This window comes from Rhincodon typus, chromosome 3, assembly GCF_021869965.1.
Source record: "Rhincodon typus isolate 14 chromosome 3, sRhiTyp1.1, whole genome shotgun sequence".
In the NCBI taxonomy this organism is placed as follows: domain Eukaryota; kingdom Metazoa; phylum Chordata; class Chondrichthyes; order Orectolobiformes; family Rhincodontidae; genus Rhincodon; species Rhincodon typus.
In genome coordinates this window covers 100,386,627-100,408,197 of record NC_063334.1, presented here as the reverse complement: position 1 = coordinate 100,408,197, position 21,571 = coordinate 100,386,627, and the positions used below count along the sequence as shown (strand labels likewise).

Genomic DNA, 21,571 nt, shown 5'->3' with positions numbered 1-21,571 from the left:
TGGGAGGTTCATTCGTTTGTCGCGAACCCAGTGTGGGTGTTCCACAAAGCGGTCTCCAAGCCTCCGCTTGGTTTCCCCGATGTAGAGGAGGCCACATCGGGAACAGCGGATACAGTATACCACATTAGCAGATGTGCAGGTGAACATCTGTTTGATGTGGAAGGTTTTCTTGGGGCCTGGGATGGGGGTGAGGGGGGAGGTGTAGGGACAGGTGTAGCGCTTCCTGCGGTTGCAGGCAAAAGTGCCGGGGGTGGTGGGGCTAGTGGGGAGTGTGGAGTGGACAAGGGAGTCACGGAGAGAGTGGTCCCTCCGGAAAGCAGATAAGGGTGGGGAGGGAAAAATGTCTTCGGTAGTGGGGTCAGATTGCAGGTGCCGGAGGATGATGCGTTGGATCCGGAGGTTGGTGGGGTGGTATGTGAGGACGAGGGGGATTCTGTTTTTGTTTTTATTACGGGGAGGGTGTGTGAGGGATGAGTGGCGGGAAACGTGAGAGATGCGGTCGAAGGCGTTTTCGACCACTGTGGAGGGGAAGTTGGGGTCCTTGAAAAACAAGGACATCTGGGATGTCCAGGAATGGAATGCTTCATCTCGGGAGCAGATGCGGCAGAGGCGAAGGAATTGGGAATAGGGGATGGCATTTTTGCAGGAAGGTGGGTCATACAGTCATCGATATAACAGAGGAAGAGGTGGGGGATAGGGCCAGTGTAGCTTCGGAAGAGGGATTGTTCCACGTATCCTACAAAGAGGCAGGCATAGCTTGGGCCCATGCGGGTACCCATGGCCACCCCCTTTGTCTGTAGGAAGTGGGAGGAATTGAAGGAGAAGTTGTTAAGGTTGAGGACGAGTTCAGCTAAGCAGACAAGGGTGTCAGTAGAGGGGGACTGGTCGGGCCAGCGGGACATGAAGAAGCGGAGGGCATTTATGAGGCACCTTTCACAAGTACCAGACATCTCAAAGCATATTTGAAATCTAGCCTCTGATGTAATGCAGAACGCAGAGGTACCAATTTGCACAAAGTTCCCAAAAACAGCAATGTGATAACAATCAGATTTATTTCTGTTTTATTGATTGATGGATAAATATTGATTTCAGAATAATACCCGTGAAGCTTTTACATCTACCTGAGGGGGCAGACTTATTTCAATATTGATTTAACCATTCATTTGAAAGACAGCACCTCCAAGAATACAACATTTCTTTATTAAAGACCAAAGAATAATACAGCACAGGAACAGGACCTTCAGCCCACCAAGCCTGCACTGATACATGACACCTTTCTAAACTAAAAACCTCTTGACTCTATATGGTCCGTATCCCTCTATGCCCTACCTCTTCACATACCTGTCAAGGTGCCTCTTAAATGTTGCTCTTGTATCTGCTTCTACCACTTCTGATAGTGCATTCCAGGCATTTTACTCCTTCTCTGTAAAAGATTTGCCTCTCATATCTCCTTTAAACTTTCCCCCTTTTACTTGACATCCCTTAGTAATTGACATTTCTACCCTGGGGAAAACAATTCCTGCAATCCATTCTATCTGTGCTTCTCATAATTTTGTAAAAATCTATCGCGTTGTCACTCAGCCTCCAATGGTCAAGTGAAAACAAATGGGTTTGTCAAATCTCTCTCCTAGATAATACCTTCTAAACTTGGCAACATCCTGGTAAAGCTTTTCTGTACCCTTTCCATAACCTCCATATCCTTCTAGCACTATAGTGACCAGAACTATACGCAGCATTCCAAATGTGGCCTAACTAAAGTTCTATAAAGCTGCAACATGATTTGCATTGTCATTTACAGATATTACTTTATAAAACTATCTTGAAGTTCCTTACTAAAGATCTTTATCTACATGTTTCATCCGTATTGTAGTTTTAGAGAATTTCCTATGTACTGTGCAGGATTTGTCTTTCAGATCCTTGAGTAAGACAGTGTTTCTAGTCTATGCAAAGAGCATTGAAGCCATTCAGCATAGTAAGGGATAGCTCTGGTGAGCCATAACATGGAAAGAAGATAGGAAAATCTGCAACAGGTTTTCAAGACCAGCCAAATATATTGGCTCTTGTCCTTATATAAATCATAAACATGGATTATATATTATGAACGTATATATGTTTTTAATTTTCTATTTTGCATAACATTCATATATATAACTTTGTATATGTTAATTTGTTTGTAATTAGCTGTATTTACGAAGGATCATTGGGATTAGAGAAAGACAATTGATTATATAGCTTGAGGGGATACACTCACATTAACCATTGGACAGGCAAAGTGACAGATGTCTATGAACTACTCGATTCTACAGGCATTGTACCCGTGCTGTTGACACCATTCTGTATTTAGTATGTAAGTGTGTGTATTATATACATCTTGCAATTAGTGCACATATTACTAGTATTTAATTATTTATAATGTACACCCACTAGCCATGAAAAGTTAACTATGACTATTTTCAGTTTATGATCTCAAGAGGCTGAGCCCTGAGAAACAGTCCTAACATTGAGTCATAGGATAGAGGTTCCCCAAACTCTTTGTGATCATAAGATAGATACAGATGTGGAAGGTCTTAGGCTTCATCTTACTTATCTTCACCACCTTCCAAAATGCAATCTCTTTCCTCACCAAAATTCTGAAACAGGTTCTCACCTCCCAGATCTGTACCCAGCTTTTCTGAAACACTTTCTCTGAAGCCCTCACAGCATTGAGAGTTCCTGACGAAAGGCATAAACAGAATCCACTGTTGCAATTCAAGTAGAGCAAAGCCAGCACAAACTCTGGCATCTCACCAATGACTTCATCCCCCTCCACAGACATTGACACAGTCTCAACCAGACTGTTAGTAACCATCATGACTTAATTGACTTTTAGCTAAGCTTTAAATTTCAGATCTTTTCCATGAAAAAGGCTGACTACATGCATCTGTGTAAATCCTTCCATTTCTATCATTCTGTCAGTCAGTGAAACCATCGACGTTTCTATATCCTGTCATCTTTGACCCAATTACTGTAGATCTGACTTCTATTCTTGGTAAACTTCAGCCAATGTGTCACTTTGCTGTGTGTATCCTGCCCAACAAAAAACCCAGCACAAATCATTCATTGTCTAGTGTGTCTTGATCTAAACCATCTTCTTTGAAGGGTTCTGAGATCAATTACTGTTTTATCCACCAATTTTTGAATCAAATTCACCTGGTCCCAGATAAAAACAAAATACTGTGGATGCTGGAAATCTGAAATAATAATAGAAAGTACTGGAGAAACTCTGGACTGGTAGCATCTCTAAAGAGAGAAACACAGGCTGAATTTAATGTTAAGTGCAAGTTGCATTGCGTTTTTTGGAGAGTATTTTGCCACAAGTCCTAGCAAGATTTCTTCTTCTATCTTATTAAACTCCCCTCATTAACTACCTACCCCACTCCTATGGTGTCCCGCACATCCTATTCCATCCCATTTTACCAAGCGCTGTTCCTGGAAGAACTCACTGGATATTTGCCAAAAGGCCAGCATCGTTGGCACCTGTGCCATACTTAAAAGGCCGCTGTGCAGGAAGATGGCACTGCACTCCTTCAATGGGGAGATGGAAGAGGTAGAGCAAAGGAGGGACATCCTATTCTCGGAGGACCAGCAGAGGTGGGCATGTCAACAGACTTTGGCAGCCTGGCCCGAGGTTACCACCTGTATCAGTGCAGTCTCTATGGTGTAGAAAACAGCCAGCAGTGTCACAAGAAGGTAATGACCTTCTCTACTCCACCAGGGTCAGTGCCACACTCTTCTCTCTGCTACCTCACCTTTACTCTATCTCTGCTATAGCACCCACCTACTACTGTGGGTCATTCTCTGCAGCATCTTCCCTCACTTGCTGTCATTCCCACCCACCCACCCACCCACTGCCCCCTCCTGCCCCCTCCAGTAAGGTTCTACTTAATGTTTCAAGTCCAATGAAAGAGGAGTCACTGGACTTGAAGTTTTAAGTCTGTATCTTTCTCCACAGATGCTGCAGACCACTTGGCTCACTTCCCTTTTCAACTCTTTGATGTCTGCTTCTCTCCTGTTGAGTATATTTATGCTTGATTGCTATGAGTCCTTTTCTATAACCAATCTAAGTCTGATTATTTTATGATTACTTTTCCCCAAATGCTTCCCCACTGAAACGCACATTCCCCAGTACAGGATTCAGGACCATCCTTCCTCCTTGGATTAGAAACACAGTGATTGAGAGAGTTCTCATTAGTATCAAGGTACACGTTTCTGGACGTTCTCTTCCTCTTTATCCTTCACATTCTTATCATCTGATTAGATAATAGTTTGTGCATTGGTGTCATCCTCTTCCTGGAAAGTTGATTGCCACGATCTCCACCTCTTTCGTTCCAATACTGATCTTACACAGTCCATATGGGTCAACTGCATCCAGCCCTTTACATCCTCTAATTCCCTCCCCTACATTACCCATCAGTCTTTGCTTCCAATAATTGACCGTCTATTGTCTGCTCTGATGATGCAACTGGAAGTATTGTAGATTTCTCTCTTTGAGGTTATGCACTAATTTCTTCCTTCTTCCAGTTATATCTAGCACTTTCTGTCTGTGTAGACATCTCAAATACATTCAGGTTATCACTGTCACTGTATGCCTCCTGTAAATAGGTGAAATTAACTGGAGAAGGAAGGTAGGGAAGCACCAGGACCTGGCGAGCCAAAAGGACCACCTCAGAGAACCCTGGCACCATTGAACTCCTTCCTTCCTAGTTTTTGCCTCTATCCCTAACATCAAATTGTTTCAGATCTGTTTGTGGTTGGGTTGGTTTTATAAGGTGATGACAGTTTTAACCAGTTATATGTCAACAGTTCATAGTTGTTTGCCTGTGGTTAGAATCTATTTATTTGTCATGAATAACAATTCTTGTTAAGTATAAAAACCTGGTCCACGCTTATGTCAACCTGGGTCTAAACGGACACGTAAATTGAGGAATTTTGAGTACTTTTATAAAATACTTAACTTTTGTGATGACTCCAGGAATAATGGGGCTTGATTTCCAGTGTACTACCCTAGTGAGGCGTGACAGTGGCTATGGTATACACCCAGTTAGATTATAACTCCTCCACTGTTCTTTAATCGTAACCAAACTCAGTCTTCAATTATATCTTCCCTTTCCACTACTGTAATTTCCATCAGTCATCTAGACAGATTCTACAGTATTCCCTGCCCTGGGATTCCACTGTTAAATGATTTCAAAGTTTGACATTCCCTTGTACCCTCAGACATCCATTTTCTATATTGATCACATAATGCTAAGATCCTTCAGGCTAAATTAACATTTTACTATTCTGCTTGTTAAAGTGTGCAACATTGTTTCAAACAGCTATTTCTGTACAGTGTTTAATTTTGTGCACCTCTGAATATGTTATTCTGTATCTGTTATTTGTTATATCTGTTAAACCCTAGTTACTAGGGCACAATATTCAAGGAGTGACATGACTGGAGGTCTATAAATCCTGAGCTTTACTTCGGACATGCATGCTGTTGTTTTCCTTTTCCCCTGTGAGCATGCAGTGTTTTAGCTGTTGCACAATGGAATGTTACATTCCCTATGGAACAAAAGCTGGAAGGATAGGGCGCACAATCTATCCATCAACCCATGGCTCCTTCTGCTGACTAATCAATTGGTTGGTAACTGCTTGGAAAGGTCAATAGGTCAGACTGCTCTGTCTTGTCAGATGCTTGTGAAGGGCTGACATTTACAGAAGAGAAGTTGGCTTCATCTTATTTCAAGCATGAATCTAAGCATATTTTCAAAGTCCAACCTCTGACACTTGCCTCTGATTATGTTTGAGACCACATGCCTTTTCTGTTGAGTCATCTAGACATTGGCAGTGGGTAAAAAGTCCACCAACAGAAAGCAGCTGGCAGCTGAAAGCCAGGGCATGCCATTCCTTTATCTCACACAGATTTGAAAACTTATTACCAAACAGAGGCTTTTGTCACAAAAACAGAACTTGCTGGAGAAAGTCAGCAGACCTGGCTTCATCTGTACAGAGAAAGCAGAATTAATGTTTCAAGTCTGGTGATGCTTCTCCAGAAGGGTCTGATGATAGGTCACTGGACCCAAAACGTTAACTCTGCTTTCTCTCCACTGATGCTGCCAGATCTACTGAGTTCCTTCAGCAGGTTTCTGTTTTTGTTTCAGATTTCTGACTGCATCTGCAATTCTTTGTTTTATTTTGGAGGATTTTGTCAGATCCTCATTAGTTCCGTCTGGGCTGTGAGAAGTGCCATCCGTGAAAAACCTATCAACCCACCTTGGCCTTGGAATAGTAGTGAGAGAACTTCCATTTACATAGCATCTTATCGCATTTCTCTGGATGCCCCAAACCATTTCCACAACGGTGAATTACTTTAAAGAACTATAACTGTTATGGAAACAAATCATGGATACAGCATAGCAATAGTTTTACAATGAGTAATGAATTGATGAGAGCAGTTAATCTATTTTTGGTGAAGGGAGGCACATTGACAAGGACCCAAGCAAGACTTGCTTTAAAGACCATATAGAAATTTATGTGGGAAATAAGGGTGTTAAGAAGTCTGGAGAAAAAACAATTTTAAAGATAGCTAACAAAAATGGCAAAGCAAGCTCAATAGAACAAATGGCATACTCTTGATCTTCTTCCCTGCTCTCTTCAAAAAGCGCTGTGGAACTTTTAGGACCTAACCAATGAGAGGGATTTTATTTATCTGAAAGATAGTAGCTTCAACAAATATCACTCTCTAAAAACTGCATCAAAGGCTCACCTAGATTATTTGTTTTAAGTTCTAGAGGTGAGTTTCAACCCAGAAGCTTCTGACTTGGTAACAAAAGTTCTGTCAACCGAGCAAAGCTGATATTTACTTTAAATGGGCTGATGACATTGATTAAAGCATCACATGGTAGAATTTTGTACTAACGTGTTTGTACACTGTAGCACTGATAGTTCACACAAAGTAACTTCAAGGCATTATCTATTTATAACTTCTGCACTATGTAATGGGTTAAATAAAAGTGCAGCCCAATCATAATGAAAGGCACGTGCTTCCCTATAAGTAGCTAGTCACGTCTTAGCACTGCTCTTAAAGTTCTAGAAAATACTGTAATTGCAACCATAATGTTCCCAGCAGTCCTTCCTGAAATTCAGCCCCATGTGATGTGGTTTCAACTATATAATAAGAAAGTTCTGTTTTATGACCAGAATTGCTTATGCAGCATATCGGTGTGATGCCAGTGATGATCTCAGTGCTGATGGTAATTCTACACTTCCTGCCCAGTAACTCCCTGGTTACTCAGTGTGGCAGTTGGTAGATTGCACTCCCCAGAGTGTGTTTCTGGCAGTATCGCATTTTGCTGCACAAAATGGCAATTTAATTACAGAGTATAAATCAGTGAGTGCTGATTGAGGCCTCACATAACACATAACTGTATACTCCCACAGTCTGAGCAAATATTGCTGTAGATACATGGACACAGCTTTCCTTTCTCACTGTACAGAGCCAATAGAGCCAAAAACTCCAGAAATAGACAGCAGATCAGACAGGATCAAAAAGGAAAATGAGTGCTTTCCTACCCTTCTCATGGTTGGAGTGACTTTCCCTCTTTACCCCTGCGTAGGTGACTAATCTCCAGAATGATTGCCATAGATCAGTTTACTACATTAAAGGCGCTATGTAAACGCAAGTTTGTCATTGTACTATTGTTGGCCACTTTGTTCATTTAGCCGGGGCAGCCTTGGCAGAGTCATCTGGTTTTTCTCTCTCTTAATAAAGAACAAACTTTTCAAATCCTTTGGCTCAAAACTAACCCAATAAAGATTTGAAAAGTAACTTCACATGAGTACATCTACGTACAAGTGACTCCTCCAATCTTCCTGAACTACTGGTCACTGTATTCCCAACTCTGGCAGAGTTTTAATTCCTGGCCAGTTTCTGTTATGCTGTGGGAATTCCCTCCAGTCTGACGGACACTTGCAGGTTCTCCACTAAACAAGGGTCATTTCTGCACTAATGTCACGGTCTTGATTGAATTGTGCTGGTCTATCACACAAATCATTTTATTAAATAGCAATCTTCCAAATACTGTTGGCAGCTTGTGAAATGTCCACTTATAAAGGTCCCGTTTTGGCCATTAAAGAGAAAGTGAAGAGGAGTATCAATCCTACACCCAGCAAATAATATTATATAGTCAGTGGAACCAGAATGTGCAGTATGTTATCAGAAGGAGTTTAAACAATGCAGTCCTCCCATGCTGCCATTAACTAGCATTTTAAAAGCATAAAACATGGATCTAGTTACTGACTGAGACACAGAAATGCACATATTATCTCCTTTTATAGTGTTTAGTATTGTGTGCAAATGAAAATAAATTAAGCTTTAACTAACCACCAAGTTCAGAGTTTGCAGTTTTTGTTAATTATTCATGGATGTGAGACAGCATTTGTTGCTCATCCCTAGTTGCCCTTGGTAGTGGCTACTGTCTTGAACCGCTGCAGTCTTTATGCTGTAGGTAGACCCATTATAGTTAGGGAGGGAATTCCAGGATTTTGACCCAAAGACATTGAAGTAATGGTGATATATTTCCAAATCCGACTGGTGAGTGGCTTGGACACGAAGTTGGAGGTGATAGTTTTCTCATGTAACTGTTGCTCTAGTTCTTCTAAATGGTGGTACTAAGTAGTATGTTTGGATGGTGCTGTCTAAGGAGTCTTGATGAATTTCTGCAATACATCTTAGAGATGGTAAACACTACTAGTGGAAGTAAATATGAGGATATGGTACCAAATATAGTGTCCTGGATGGTGTCAAGCTTCTTGAGTGTTGTTGGAGCTGCGGTCATTCAGATAAGTAGGAAATATGCCATCATAATCATGATGTGTGTCTTGTAGATGGGGGGCCAGGCGTTGGAGAGTCAACAAGTGAGTTATTTGCTGCAGGATTCCTAGCTTCTGACTGCTCTTGTAGCCACAGCATTTATAAAGCTGGTCTAGATTCCGCTCAATGGTAACCCCCAGGATGTTGATCATGTGGGATTCAGCAATGGTAATGCCATTGATTGGCAAAGGGTAATGGTTGAATTCTCTCTTGTTGGAGATGGTCACTACCTGACACATAGGCTGAAAAGTGAGCAGTAACACTATGTCTGGATATTGTCCAGGCCTTGCTGCATTTGGACAATATCTGAGGAGTCGTGTTTTGTGCTGAACGTTGTGCAATCATCAGTGAACATCCTTACTTGTGACCTTATGGTGGAGAGAAGATCATTGATGAAGCAGCTGAAGATGGGTCGGGCCTAGGAGACTCCCCTGAAGAACTCCAGCAGAGATGTCTTGGAATTGTGATGACTGCCCTCCAACAACTACAACCATCTTTCCTTGTGCTATGTATGACTCCAACCTCCAGAGAGTCTTCCCCTGATTCCTGTTGACTAGTTTTTCTGGGGCTGCTTGATGCCAACACATTTGTACTAATCATGTCAAGGGCAGTCACTCTCATCTCGTCTCTGGAATTCACCTCTTTTGTCCATGTTTGAATCCAGACTGTAACAAGGCCAGGAGCTGAGTAGCTCTGGTGGAACCCAAACTGAGCATTAGGAAACTTTGAGAATATATGAAATGGTTATCAATGATTTACTAGATTTGAAGAATGAATTCAGTATTTTATATTTATACATAACTTTTTATGGTACCTTTAAAAGCTGGAAATATTTAGAATTCCAGCCTCTCTCCTGCAGTTATCCAATAGTCCTGATGAAGGGCCCAGGGCTGAAACGTTGACTCTGCTGCTCCTCTGATGCTGCCTGACCTGCTGTATTCCTCCAGCTCCACACTGTATTGACTCTGCTAGGCATAACTTCCCTTGTCTATTTACTTAACAAACAATTACAACCACCATGCATGAAACTTTGCTGTAAGTTTATAATTTTGGTATGAATTTCTCAGACACGGCACACCTTATTGCAGCTTTAGGTTTTTGTCCAGTTGTTTTGCGTGCTGCATCAACAATCATGCAGACAATATTGAGACACACATTGCAGAACGTGATTGAATGCTACTTGCCTTTTGCTATGGTTTCCTTTGTCGGCCTGGAATTGTCATTCTGATTGGATGAGCTGACCATAATGATGGCTTGCCTGTCTATTCAGTTGTACAGTGGCTTTCCTGGTTCTGGCATCTGGCATATTTTCCTCAGAACCCACCAATTTAGGAGTTACTAAAGAAGTAGATCATTCCAAATGATCAAATAAAAACTCTCATCGGCTCTGCTTTTTGTCATACTGCTTTAAGTTCCAATTGCAGTCCTGGAAGTCGTTAGCCAACCATCATTATACAAGAGTCAGTTTCATTGGTCATTGTGAATTGATTGGATGGTATTTCACAGTGGATGGAGGGTGAACAAACTATTGTTTGTGTCTGGAATTTGGGGCAAAAATTCAATTTTTCAGATTGCTGAGCTCTTAAATCAGAAATTATACTGTAACCTATTGACTGACTTCCCCTGTAAATGAGTCCTAATGATGCTTACTTTGTAATCTGTAACCAACAGGGAGATATGAAGGCACATACATTTTTAAACAGGGCCATTAGTGATTAATGTACTTGACATAATGGCAGCTACAGTTAAAAGTGAGGCCTGTTCTAATCTGAGGGTGAATTGTTCTAATTATCTCCGCTGGGAAAAAAAATCCTAAAAATTTTCACAAAATGACATTTGTTAGTTTAGCACACTTGGTCTTGAATGCATGACCAGTTTCTATAACTAAAACCCATGCCTTTATTCTCTACGTGTATAGGTTAATGTAGCCAGATTTAACAGTTGACCTCTAATCTTGGTAAATGGCTTACTGGAGAATGTGTAGGATGTTCACAAGCTCTTCCATCATCTTCCAAAGGAGAACTAATGACCCCAAGTAATCTACATCAGTTAAAGCTATCTAACATGTTTGCAGGTGAAATAAAACATACAGAGCCTGAAGGCTGAAATAGGTAGTTAAGCTGTAGCCTACTTTATATGAGAATTGGATTAGCCGCAAACATGTAAATATCCCTTTTTTGGCATAACATGTTTTTTTTTCTTGAGAAAAGGCTTGAAAAATATCATGCCTCTGATAATAAATATGTGAGACTGTTTCTCATACAGACCCTCTGGCCCTTCTTTCCCCAGATAAATAACATGCATGAGGAAATACAAAAATGGGATCCAAGAGATGGTCAATGGATTATATTCTACTTAGGTGAAAATAGATCTGTTGAAAATCTGACCTTAAGGTGCACAAATCACAAGGTACCAAGTCTAAACTACAAGTGTCATCCCGATAATCTTTCTAGCTATAATGGTTAAAAACCAAAAGAACTGTGGATGCTGTAAATCAAGAACAAAAACAAAGTTGTTGGAAAAGCTCAGCAGGTCTGGCAGCATCTGTGGGGGAGAAAACAGAGTTAACATTTCGGGTCCGGTGACCCTTCCTCAGAACTGATGGTGGCTGGGAAAACGTCAGTTTATATGCAGAAAACAGGGAGGTGAGTGGGGTAGGGAGTAAACGATAAGATAGAGCAACTTTGTTTTTAAGTTCGCAAAAAAGACCCTGAACTACCTGTTGCCTGCCACTTCAATGCACCCTTCTGCTCTCTGGCCAACATCTCTGTCTCCGGCTTGCTACAGTGTTCCAGTGAAGCCTGACGCAAGCTGGAGGAACAACACCTCATTTTCCGCTTGGGAACCCAACAGCCCTCCGGACTCAATATTGAGTTCAATAATTTTAGGACCTAAACTCTTCCATGTCCCAGCCCCCCACCCCACACACCAGGCCTTGTTACTACATAGCCTGCCACTACACACCCCCTGTTGTTAGTCTCTAACAGCCCCCATTAACAACTATTCACCCTCCCAGCCTGATCGTTAGCAACTCCTTTGTCTGTCCAACTGTCTTTCTCTCTCTTTGGGCTCTATCTTATCGTTTACTCCCTATCCCACCAACGAATACCGCTCCCCTCCACCCACAGATCAACGAATACCGCTCCCCTCCACCCACAGATCAACGAATACCGCTCACACTTGGACATAGAGCAGTTTTTCCGCCGCCTCCACCTCCACGCTTCATCCCCGCCTCTTCGACCTGTTTGTTTCCTCTCCACCTATCCTCTCCTCTATCCATCTTCTATCCACCTCCCACTCTCTCCCTATTTATTTCAGAACCCCCTTCCCCTCCCCATTTTCTGATGAAGGGTCTCGGCCCGAAACGTCAGCCTTTCTGCTCCTATGATGCTGCTCGGCCTGCTGTGTTCATCCAGCCCTGCACCTTGTTGTCTCGGATTCTCCAGCATCTGCAGTTCCTACTATCTCTGATCCCACCCACCTCCCTATTTTCTGCACATAAACTGACGTTTTCCCATCCACCATCAGTTCTGAGGAAGGGTCACCGGACCCGAAACGTTAACTCTGTTTTCTCCTCCACAGATGCTGCCAGACCTGCTGAGCTTTTCCAGCAACTTTGTTTTTGTAGCTATAATGGTTGTTGACTTCTGTCTACATTTTGGAAACATAGTCCCATTTGTTAAGTAATCCAAATTAACACTTTAAATTTCACATTGCTGCCAACAAAGTAAATCATAGAATAGAATCATAGAATTCTTACTGACCAAAAGGAAGTCATTCACTCCACTGTGTCCATGACGTCTCTCAAAAAGAGCAAATCACCAGGTCCTACTTCCTGTCTTTTCCCCATAGGCCATAAATTCTTCTCTCTTCATATAATTATCTAACTCCCTTCTGAAGATCTCAGTTGGGGCAATGCCACTCTTGTCCTGACTTTAGTACAACCTATGTTCAAACATGGACACAAGAGATTAATTCCAAAGGTGAAGTGAGGGTGACTGCCCTTATCATCAAGGCCACATTTGACCAAGTGTGGCATCAAGGAGCAAAATCAGGGTTAATGAGAATCAGTGGAAAACTGTCCATTGATTGGAGTCATACCTAGCACAAAGGAAGATGGTTGTGGTTGTTGGAGTTCAGTCATCTCAGCTCCAGGACATCAATGTAGGAGTTTCTCAGGGGAGGTCCTTGGCCCAACCATTTTTAGCTTTTGCACCAATGACCTTTCCTCTACCATAGGGTCAGAGGTGGGGATGTTATCACAATATGTACACAATATTTAGCACTGTTCGTGACTTCTCAGATATTGAAGCAATCAATATCCAAATGCAGCAAGACAAGGACAATATCAAGTTTAGACTAACAAGTGGTCAGTAAAATGTGTGCTATACGGTGCCAGACAATAATCATTTCTAAGTAAAGAGGGTGTAACCATCAGACTTCAAATTCATTGCCATTACCATCACTGAATCACACAACATCACTATCCTGTCGTCTACCATTGATCAGAAATTGAGCTGGTCTGGCTATGTAAATACCATGGCTTCAAGAGCAGGTTGGGGACTAGGAATACTGATGCGAATAAATCACCTCCAGAATACACAATGCCTGTCTACCATCTAAAAATCACAGGTCCAGAAAATGACAGAATACACCCTATTTTCTAAGATGACTGTTTCTCATCATAAACATTCACTTTGTCCACCACCAATGCTCAGTAGCAGCAGTGTGTACTATCTGCAAGATACACTGCAGAAATACCACCTTGGAGCTGGAGCTCACTCATCCAAGCAAGTAGAAAGTATTTCATCACACTCCTGGCTTGTGGCTTTTAGATGGCAGACGGGCTTTGGGGAGTTGGGATGTGAGTTACTCACTGTATGATTCCTAGCCTCTGACTTGACCCAGTTCAGTTTCTGATGACTGGTGGTTGAGTGATGGTAATGCCATTCAACATCAAAGGGAGATCATTAGGTTTTCTTTCATTGGAGGTGGTAATTAACTTACCGTTTTCTGATATTAATGTTACTTGTCACTTATCAATCCAAAGCTGGATATTGCCCAGGCCTCGCTGCATTTAGACATGGATTGCTTCACTGCCTGAAGAGTCACAAATGGTGCTGAACATTGTGCAGTCATCTGCAAACATCCTTTACTTGTAATCGAATGGTGCAGAAATGGCCATTGACCTAGTTGCTGAAGATAACTGGGCCTAGGACCTTATCCTAAGAAGCTCCTGTGATGTCCTTACACTGAGGTAATTGACTTCCGACAACCAGAGCCATCTTTATTTATGCTAAATATGAATCCAACCAGCCCTAGTTTGCCTGATTCTCATTGATGCCATTTGGCTCAGGCTCCTTGATGTCAAGGGCAGTCACTGTCACCTCATCACTGGAATTCACCTCTTTGGTCCGTGTTTGCACTAAATTTGTAATGAGGTGAGGAGCTGAGTGGCTCTGGCAGAGCTGAAACTGATTGTTAGTGAGCAAGGTATTCCTTTACAAATATTCTTGATAGCGCTGTTGACAGTGCCTTCCACCACTTTACTAATGATCAAGAATAGACTAATAGTGTTGGATTTGCCCTGCTTTTTGTGGATGTGACACATCTGAACACTTTCCCATATAGTCAGGTGGGTGCCAGTGTTGTAGATATATGGAACAGCTTGGTTAGGGGCACGATAAGTTCTGGAGCACAAGTCTCCAGTTCAATTGTTGGAAAGTTGTCAGGGCCAATGGATTTTTTTTTTTCATGTTCAATGCCACCAGCCATTTCTTGATATCATTTCTTGAATTGTATTGGCTGAAGACTGGAATCTGTAATGATAGGGACCACTGGAGGAGGCCGAGATGGATTATCCACTCGACACTTCTGGCTGAAGGTTGCTGCGAATGCTTCAGCCTTATCTTTTGCATTGATTTGCTGGGCTCTTCCATCATTGAGAATGTAGACTTTTGTGGAGCTGCCTTCTGCTGTTAGTCATTTAGTTGTTCACCACTATTCATGATTGAATGTGGCAGACTGTGGAGTTTAGATCTGATTCATTAGTTGTTGGACCACATAGCCCCATTTATTGCATCCTGCTTCTGCTGTTTGGCACTCCCACATTGCAGCTAACACTTCATTTTTAGGAATCCCTGTTTCTGCTTCTGGCATATCCTCCTGCACTCTTCATTGAGCCAGGATTGACATCCCAGCTTGCTGGTAATGGCAGAGCGGAGGATATGCTGCTTTATGGCAGTTACAAACTATGATAGATGGTACTCAAGAGGAAACCTTGGTTTGCCGGAGTCAATGTTGTGGATTTCCAGATGAACTCCATCCCAACTGTCTAGGGTCTGTCCATGCTGGTGGGACAGGATACAAGCAGAGCTAGTGATGGTGGTGTCTGGGACAATTTCTGTCATCTATGATTTGGTATTTATGACTCCATTGTTTGATTCTCCCAAGTTTGGTAGAAGCCCTGAGATGTTAGTAAGGAGGATTTTGCAGGGTCAGCAGGGGTAGAGTTGGGTGGTTTCATTTGTTTCATTAGCGTTTGTAGTGGTTTTAGTACAACTGAGTGACTTTCTAGGCCATTTCAGAGGGCAGTTAAAAGTCAGCCACATTGCTTTGGGTCTGGAGTCACGTGGAGACCAGACCAAGTAAGGATGGCAGAATTTCTTCCCTAAAGCACTTTAGTGAACTGGATGAATTTTTATAATAACGGTTACATGGTAACCGTTAGACTAGCTTTTAATTTAAATTTCACAACCTGCTAATGTGGATTTCATAAAAACATAGAAAATAGGCCATTTAGCCCATTAAGTCTTACCTGCAGGATCATGGCTGACCCTTTATCTCAATTCCGTACTCCCCATACCCCTTGACACCTTAAGAAATCTAATTATTTCTTAAATATATTCAGTGACTTCACCTCCAGCTACTAACGTGGTTGAAATTTCCACAGGGTTACCACCCTCTGAGTGAAGAAATTTCCCTTCATTTCACCTTGTGATTTGAAACCCTCGCTGTCACTCCCCCAGCCTGAGAAAACATCATCCCTGCATCCAGCCTGTCTAACCTCAGCAGAAAGTTATACTTTTCAATGAGGTCTCCTCTCAGTATTCTAAACTGCTATGAATAGAGACCTAGTCAACCCTACCTCACCTCATATGGCAAACTTGCCATCCCAGAAATCACTCTGGTATGCCTTTGCTGAGCTCCCTTTTTGGGAGATGTATCTTTTCTTGGGTAAGGATATCAAAAGTGCACACAGTATTCCAGATGTGATGTCACCAAGGTCCTGCACAGCTCCAGTTGGGACTTCCTTGCTCCTGTACTCAAACCATCTTGTAGTGAAGGCCAACATACCCATCTGCCTTCCTAACTGCTTACTGCATCTGGATCCTTGCTTTCAGTGACTGGCGTACAACATTTCCCAATCTATCACTGATTACGTAATTCTCTGACATTCTGTTTTTCCCACCAAAAAGGATAACTTTACACTTATCCATGATATGCTGCATTACTCATTGCTGCATGACTCACTCACTCAACTCACTCACTCAACTTGTCTATATCTCCTTGAAACTGCTTTACATCTTCCTCACCATTTTCAATTGCTTCTCATTTAATGTTGTCAACAGACTTGGAAACATTAAAATTAAACCTTAAAACTTCCCTATTCAAATTGTTGATAGTTATAGCGAATAGTTAGGGCCCAAGCACTGATCCCTGTGGCACTCCAACTTGTAGAAGTTTATCCTTACTGACCATTTACTGTCTGTTAACCAGTTCTCAGTACATGCCAGTGATTTAATCTTGCCCAATAACCTCTTATGTGGGACTTCATCAGAAATCTTCTCAGAATCCACATACACCACATCCACTAGTTCCCTTGAGCCCATTTAATTTGGGAACATGGTCAGCATGGACTAGTTGGACCGAAGGGTTTTGTTTCTATGTTGTATGACTCTATGACTTTATGACTGTATGTGTCAAGAACATTAGCTTAAGACTCTGGTTACTTTTCCAGTGACATTACCACTACACCACATATCTCCTGTGTTGCTACCTGTTTGTTTCGAGAAGAAGCAGCTAAATGTTTTAACTCAGGAAAATGTTTTATATTTAATCATAAAATCCAAAATTCAGCATATCCGGCTAAAATTGCTTTAATACGTTTCTCCTTATCTTTTTTATAGTCAAAAGCTGCCTCTAATAGCAGTTGCTATGTTCTGAAGAAGGTCCACTGAACCCAAAATGTTAACTCTGCTTTCTCTCTCCACAGATGCTGCCAGACCTGCTGAGTTTTTTCAGCAATTTCTGTTTTTGTTTCTGATTTCCAGCATCCGCAGCTCTTTTGGATTTTTTTTTTGTTGTCAAGAAGTCCTGCACTGCCTGGTTAACCAATCTGCATAACTAGATTTGAATGGAGCAGAATTAAAAATCAAAAAAAATCAGGGGTTTCAGCAATAAAATAAGCTTAACAACATGTCCAGCACAATGTTGTACTGATCAAAAACCTCTTCTAATCCCTAATTGAAATTATTGTGGTTTTCAGAAACCTGGAGCATTCCACTCGATGTCTTGGCAAGACATATGTTTTTGTCATTTTTAAGGAACGGATTTGGAACATGTTCCATAAAATGGCAAAATATTATCATTTGAAGAATAAACAATGCAATCAAAATTGATGCAGGGTTTAAAGGACTTGCCAGCAACAGCCTTAGTTGTTGGCCCTTTGCTACCCTTTGACCCTGCATGATTTGGTTTGTGATTGGCTACATGCTGGTTTGCCTGTAAACTGCTTGGCAATGCAGACTGGATTTGAGGCTTGGAGAGATGGCAGACAGTACCTACTGCTGTTGCTGGGGTCAGTGTATAACAGCACAGCAAAATACCCGTAGGTGCTGCCTGAGTGACACTGTACTGCTGCTTGACGTATTTGCGTCCGATTTTCTTCCTTTCTGAAAGGTTGGGTTTGTTGCTGTTGGCACGCGGTCCCCTAGTTGAAGGGAAATTTGTGTCTGGAAGCTGAGGCTGCAGACTCCAAAACAAAATGCTCAAGTCAAATAAATTCATTCATTTTGACCTTTCCACCACAACATGATCACCAGAGCATGTCTGATCAAGCAGCAATTGCATACCTGGGATAGGGCACTGCTTGTCCTGAGGTTTTATTGTTTTGTTAATTATTTCCCCATGGCTGTTTAGATTCATGTGCTGATTCCTGACCATTTGTCCCAGGTTTCCACCATTTGAGTCAAAGCTATGTTTTGTCAGAGCTAAATGCACAAGGGCTTAAGTGCATAGTTTCTTTTGAACAAAGGGGTGAATTTGGCCCTACCTGACCAGTACATAGGCAGTTAAAATTATTCTGGTTTCTTCCCAGTCTCGTAGCCTTCGGGAACTGGTTGTACACCATTTTTATTTGCTCCACAAAGTCGGCTGCAGGGGGCGCTATCTCACAACAGCACAGTCAGGCTTCTTTTTATTTTATTCTGCAAATTAGGTCCCAATGATGAATAAGAAATATCAGTCACTTCTCCACCAGGCCAACACACTGGTTCAGAACCAGAGGAAGTTTTGGAAGGTCAGATACCTTTATTTTGAATTAACTTTCCTGCTGGGCCCTGCAGGAATATCCTCTGGCTTTTAATTCAAGACAAATGGAATGTTAGCATTCATTTCGAGAAGGCTAGAATGCAAGAACAGAGATGTACTGTTGAGGCTGACCGCATTTGGAATATGGTGAGCAGATTTGGGCCCTGTATCTAAGGAAGGGTGTGCTGGCATTGGAGGGGTTCCAAGAGGAGGTTAACAAGAATGATCCCGGGGATGAAGGACTTGCCCTATGAGGAGCGGTTGAGGACTCTGGGTCTGTACTTGATAAGAGTTTAGAAGGATGACAGGTGACCTGTTTGAAACCATACAGAATACTGAGAGGCCTGCATAGAACGGATATGGAGAAGATGTTTCCTCTAGTAGGAGAAACTAGGACCTGAGGGCACAGCCTCAGAGTGAAGGGACGACCCTTTAGAACTGAGATGTTGAGGAATTTCTTCAGCCAGAGGGTGGTGAATCTCTGGAACTCATTGCTGCAGAGATCTGTGGAGGCTGTAGTGATTGTAATAAGGCCCTGGCTAACACATAAAAAGGGTGAGGGTCAGAGATAATGAAAATGAGGCAGTACTACACTCAAGGACTGTTCATGGGTAAATAAAGGGTGACTTGGGTGATGGTATACTGGCCTTTGTGGAGTTATTTCAGAGGCCAAGCCATTCAATGTATTTAAGACAGAGATAGATTGCTAAGGGGATCAGGATCACAGGGAGGTGGTGGGAGAGCAGGGTTGTGAAACATATCAGCCATGATTGAATGGTGGACTCAATGGACTGACTAGCCTGTTACTGCTCCTATATCCTATGGTTTTATGGTCCTTACATGATCTGCTGTCTCCCCTCTCCCCTCAACAGCTTCTCCCATTGTGTGATCCCTCAGGATAGTCACTTGCCTTCTGTTGCTGGGCAATCTCTGGGCAACATGATTTCCTGCTGCTCCCACCACATTTGCACCGGGAACAGGTGGGATGTCACCAATGTTAAAATTGCTTGTTCCTGCTGTGATGAAATGAGAAAATAGTACCCACCAGAAATTCCCTGTTTTTAAAATCCAGGTCCATGTTATTATCCTCCTCCCTTTCTCTGTCCTCCATTATGATTCTGCAGCATAAAAGTCTTTCCAAAAGGATGCATTCCAGTTAATTCTTTTCTACAATTATTCCTGTTTCCTCATTAAGGTTTCATGTTTTATGCTAAAGGCAGTAAATCAGCTCAGTGCCTCAGAGGCTTAACAATGAGTCGATGCTGTACTAAGCTTGGCCTCTTGTTCTCACTCCCACTCCGACTCACCATCTGCTTCAGTGGTTGCACTGTCAGCACAGTCACACATTTGCTCAGTGCTCATTGGCATAACAACAGCGACGGGTTATCAGTAAGCACTTGTTCATACAGCCAGCAATCCCCATTCAGTGGGTCAGTGGAAAAGGCAACACATTCGTGGTTTCTTTACGCAAAGCTGACCATAAGTAGGTAAGTGAATATCACTTTAAGTGTTTGGAGGCGTACCTAAGCAGGTTTGATTGTTACAGGGGTTTTACAAACAATTTGATTAGCAAATGTCCAGAGGCAACTTTCGGTTGAGTGGGTTGGTGTGGAAAGGTAACCCGAGAGGTCGAAGGCTTTGCTGAAAGCTGATTGATGGGCCGGGGATAACGGTCTTTGGCAGCTGGTAATCCCATTGGCAGAATGATAGTCAGACTTTTACACACACCATCTGGAGAGTCCTGTTGAAACACCATTGCTAACGTTCAGCAACCAACAGATTGCACATAACTACTTTGTTGAAGCCCTACAGAGTTTGCTTAAAACAAAAGAGACCAGCTGGGCTCATTGTAAGCTTGTGAAATGCCAATGAATGCTTGCTACAGCAAACTCCATGAATAAGATGTTTCTGCTTTCTCTCAGTACAACTGAGAAAGGCTTCAATTTCTCCAGAAATGTGAGCCTGCTCTGATAAGTAAGATGTCCTACATTGTCAATCCTTGCTGTGTTTTGTCTGTCAGGGAAGCAGGGTTTAGACCTTTGCAATTTGCATTCACATCCAGTGGATTTGCGGGTTATTTTTGAAAGCACAGTAAGTGCTCTCTGTACATTCAACCTTATGTTATACTAGACTTCAATGTAGTAGTCTCCAGGGCTAAAAGCAGCTGCTAGAAATCTGAAACAAGCAAACACCGAGAAAGCTGGAGAAATTCAGCTGTTCTGGCAGCATCTGTGGAGAGAGTTGACATTTAGAGTTCAATTTGACTCCAGGACTTCTGGGGATATATCCAGAGTTTATGTAGATACAATGGGGAAATGTCGGTGGGGAAGCAATTACCTCAAAGTAGGCTGCCCACAAAGGGATAACAATTTCTGTAGCACAAATTTCCTCTTTTCTACAGTTAGTTTGATGTGGGCGCCCAAACTGGAAGGTCTGAGTCCAGTGATAAGGAAAGCAGCTAACCATGTACACCCAGAGACAGATGTAAAATTGTCTACTTTTAAAGAAACTTGATAGAGAGAGAAATGAGTGGTTGAGATCTGCAATGTAATTCTGGTAGAAGCTGAAATATCATTAACTGTAAAAGAAAATTATTTTAAAATATCTGTGATTTTATTATCACAACTGAGAAATTGACATTGCACAAAATATTTTCAGATCCAAAAATAGTTTTCAGCACTAGTTATGAATTCAGCGTGCTGTTTAAAAACCTGTTACACCTATTCAACAGGCTGTAGATTTTGACAGAAAGATGAAAAGCATAAAAAAGCCAAGCTTTCGTCAGTTCAATAATTTCTAATTAATTGCAATCTGGGAGACATCAACAGCGCACTCTATAGGTCAGCAGAGAAACACTGACAGCACCTTCTGGATTTCCACATTTAACCATGCATGATAAAAACCGAAAGAACTGCGAATGCTGTAAATCAGAAACACAAACAGAAGATGCTGGAAAAGCTCAGCAGGTCCGGCAGCACCTGTGAAGAAAAAATCAGAGTTAACATTTTGGGTCCGGTGACCCTTCCTCGGAACAGAAGGATTCTGAGGAAGGGTCACTGGACCCAAAACATTAACTCTGATTTTTTC

At 42.1% G+C, this 21,571-nt stretch overlaps 1 protein-coding gene across 3 annotated transcripts in view; it reads left to right on the top strand.

Annotated features, from left to right (window-relative positions):
* lhfpl2b (LHFPL tetraspan subfamily member 2b) overlaps nucleotides 1–21,571 on the top strand; it is a 168,828-nt gene that overhangs the window by 67,343 nt on the left and 79,914 nt on the right. Inside the window, exon 1 of one of the 3 annotated variants that reach the window (XM_048620451.1) lies at nucleotides 19,864–19,971. The exons of 1 other annotated variant lie outside the window; for it this stretch is intronic. The gene's annotated coding sequence lies outside the window, so the exon portion shown is untranslated. Of the gene's footprint in view, nucleotides 1–19,863; nucleotides 19,972–21,571 lie in introns of those variants that run through there. One more of the 3 variants, XM_048620444.1, reaches the window with a different exon arrangement.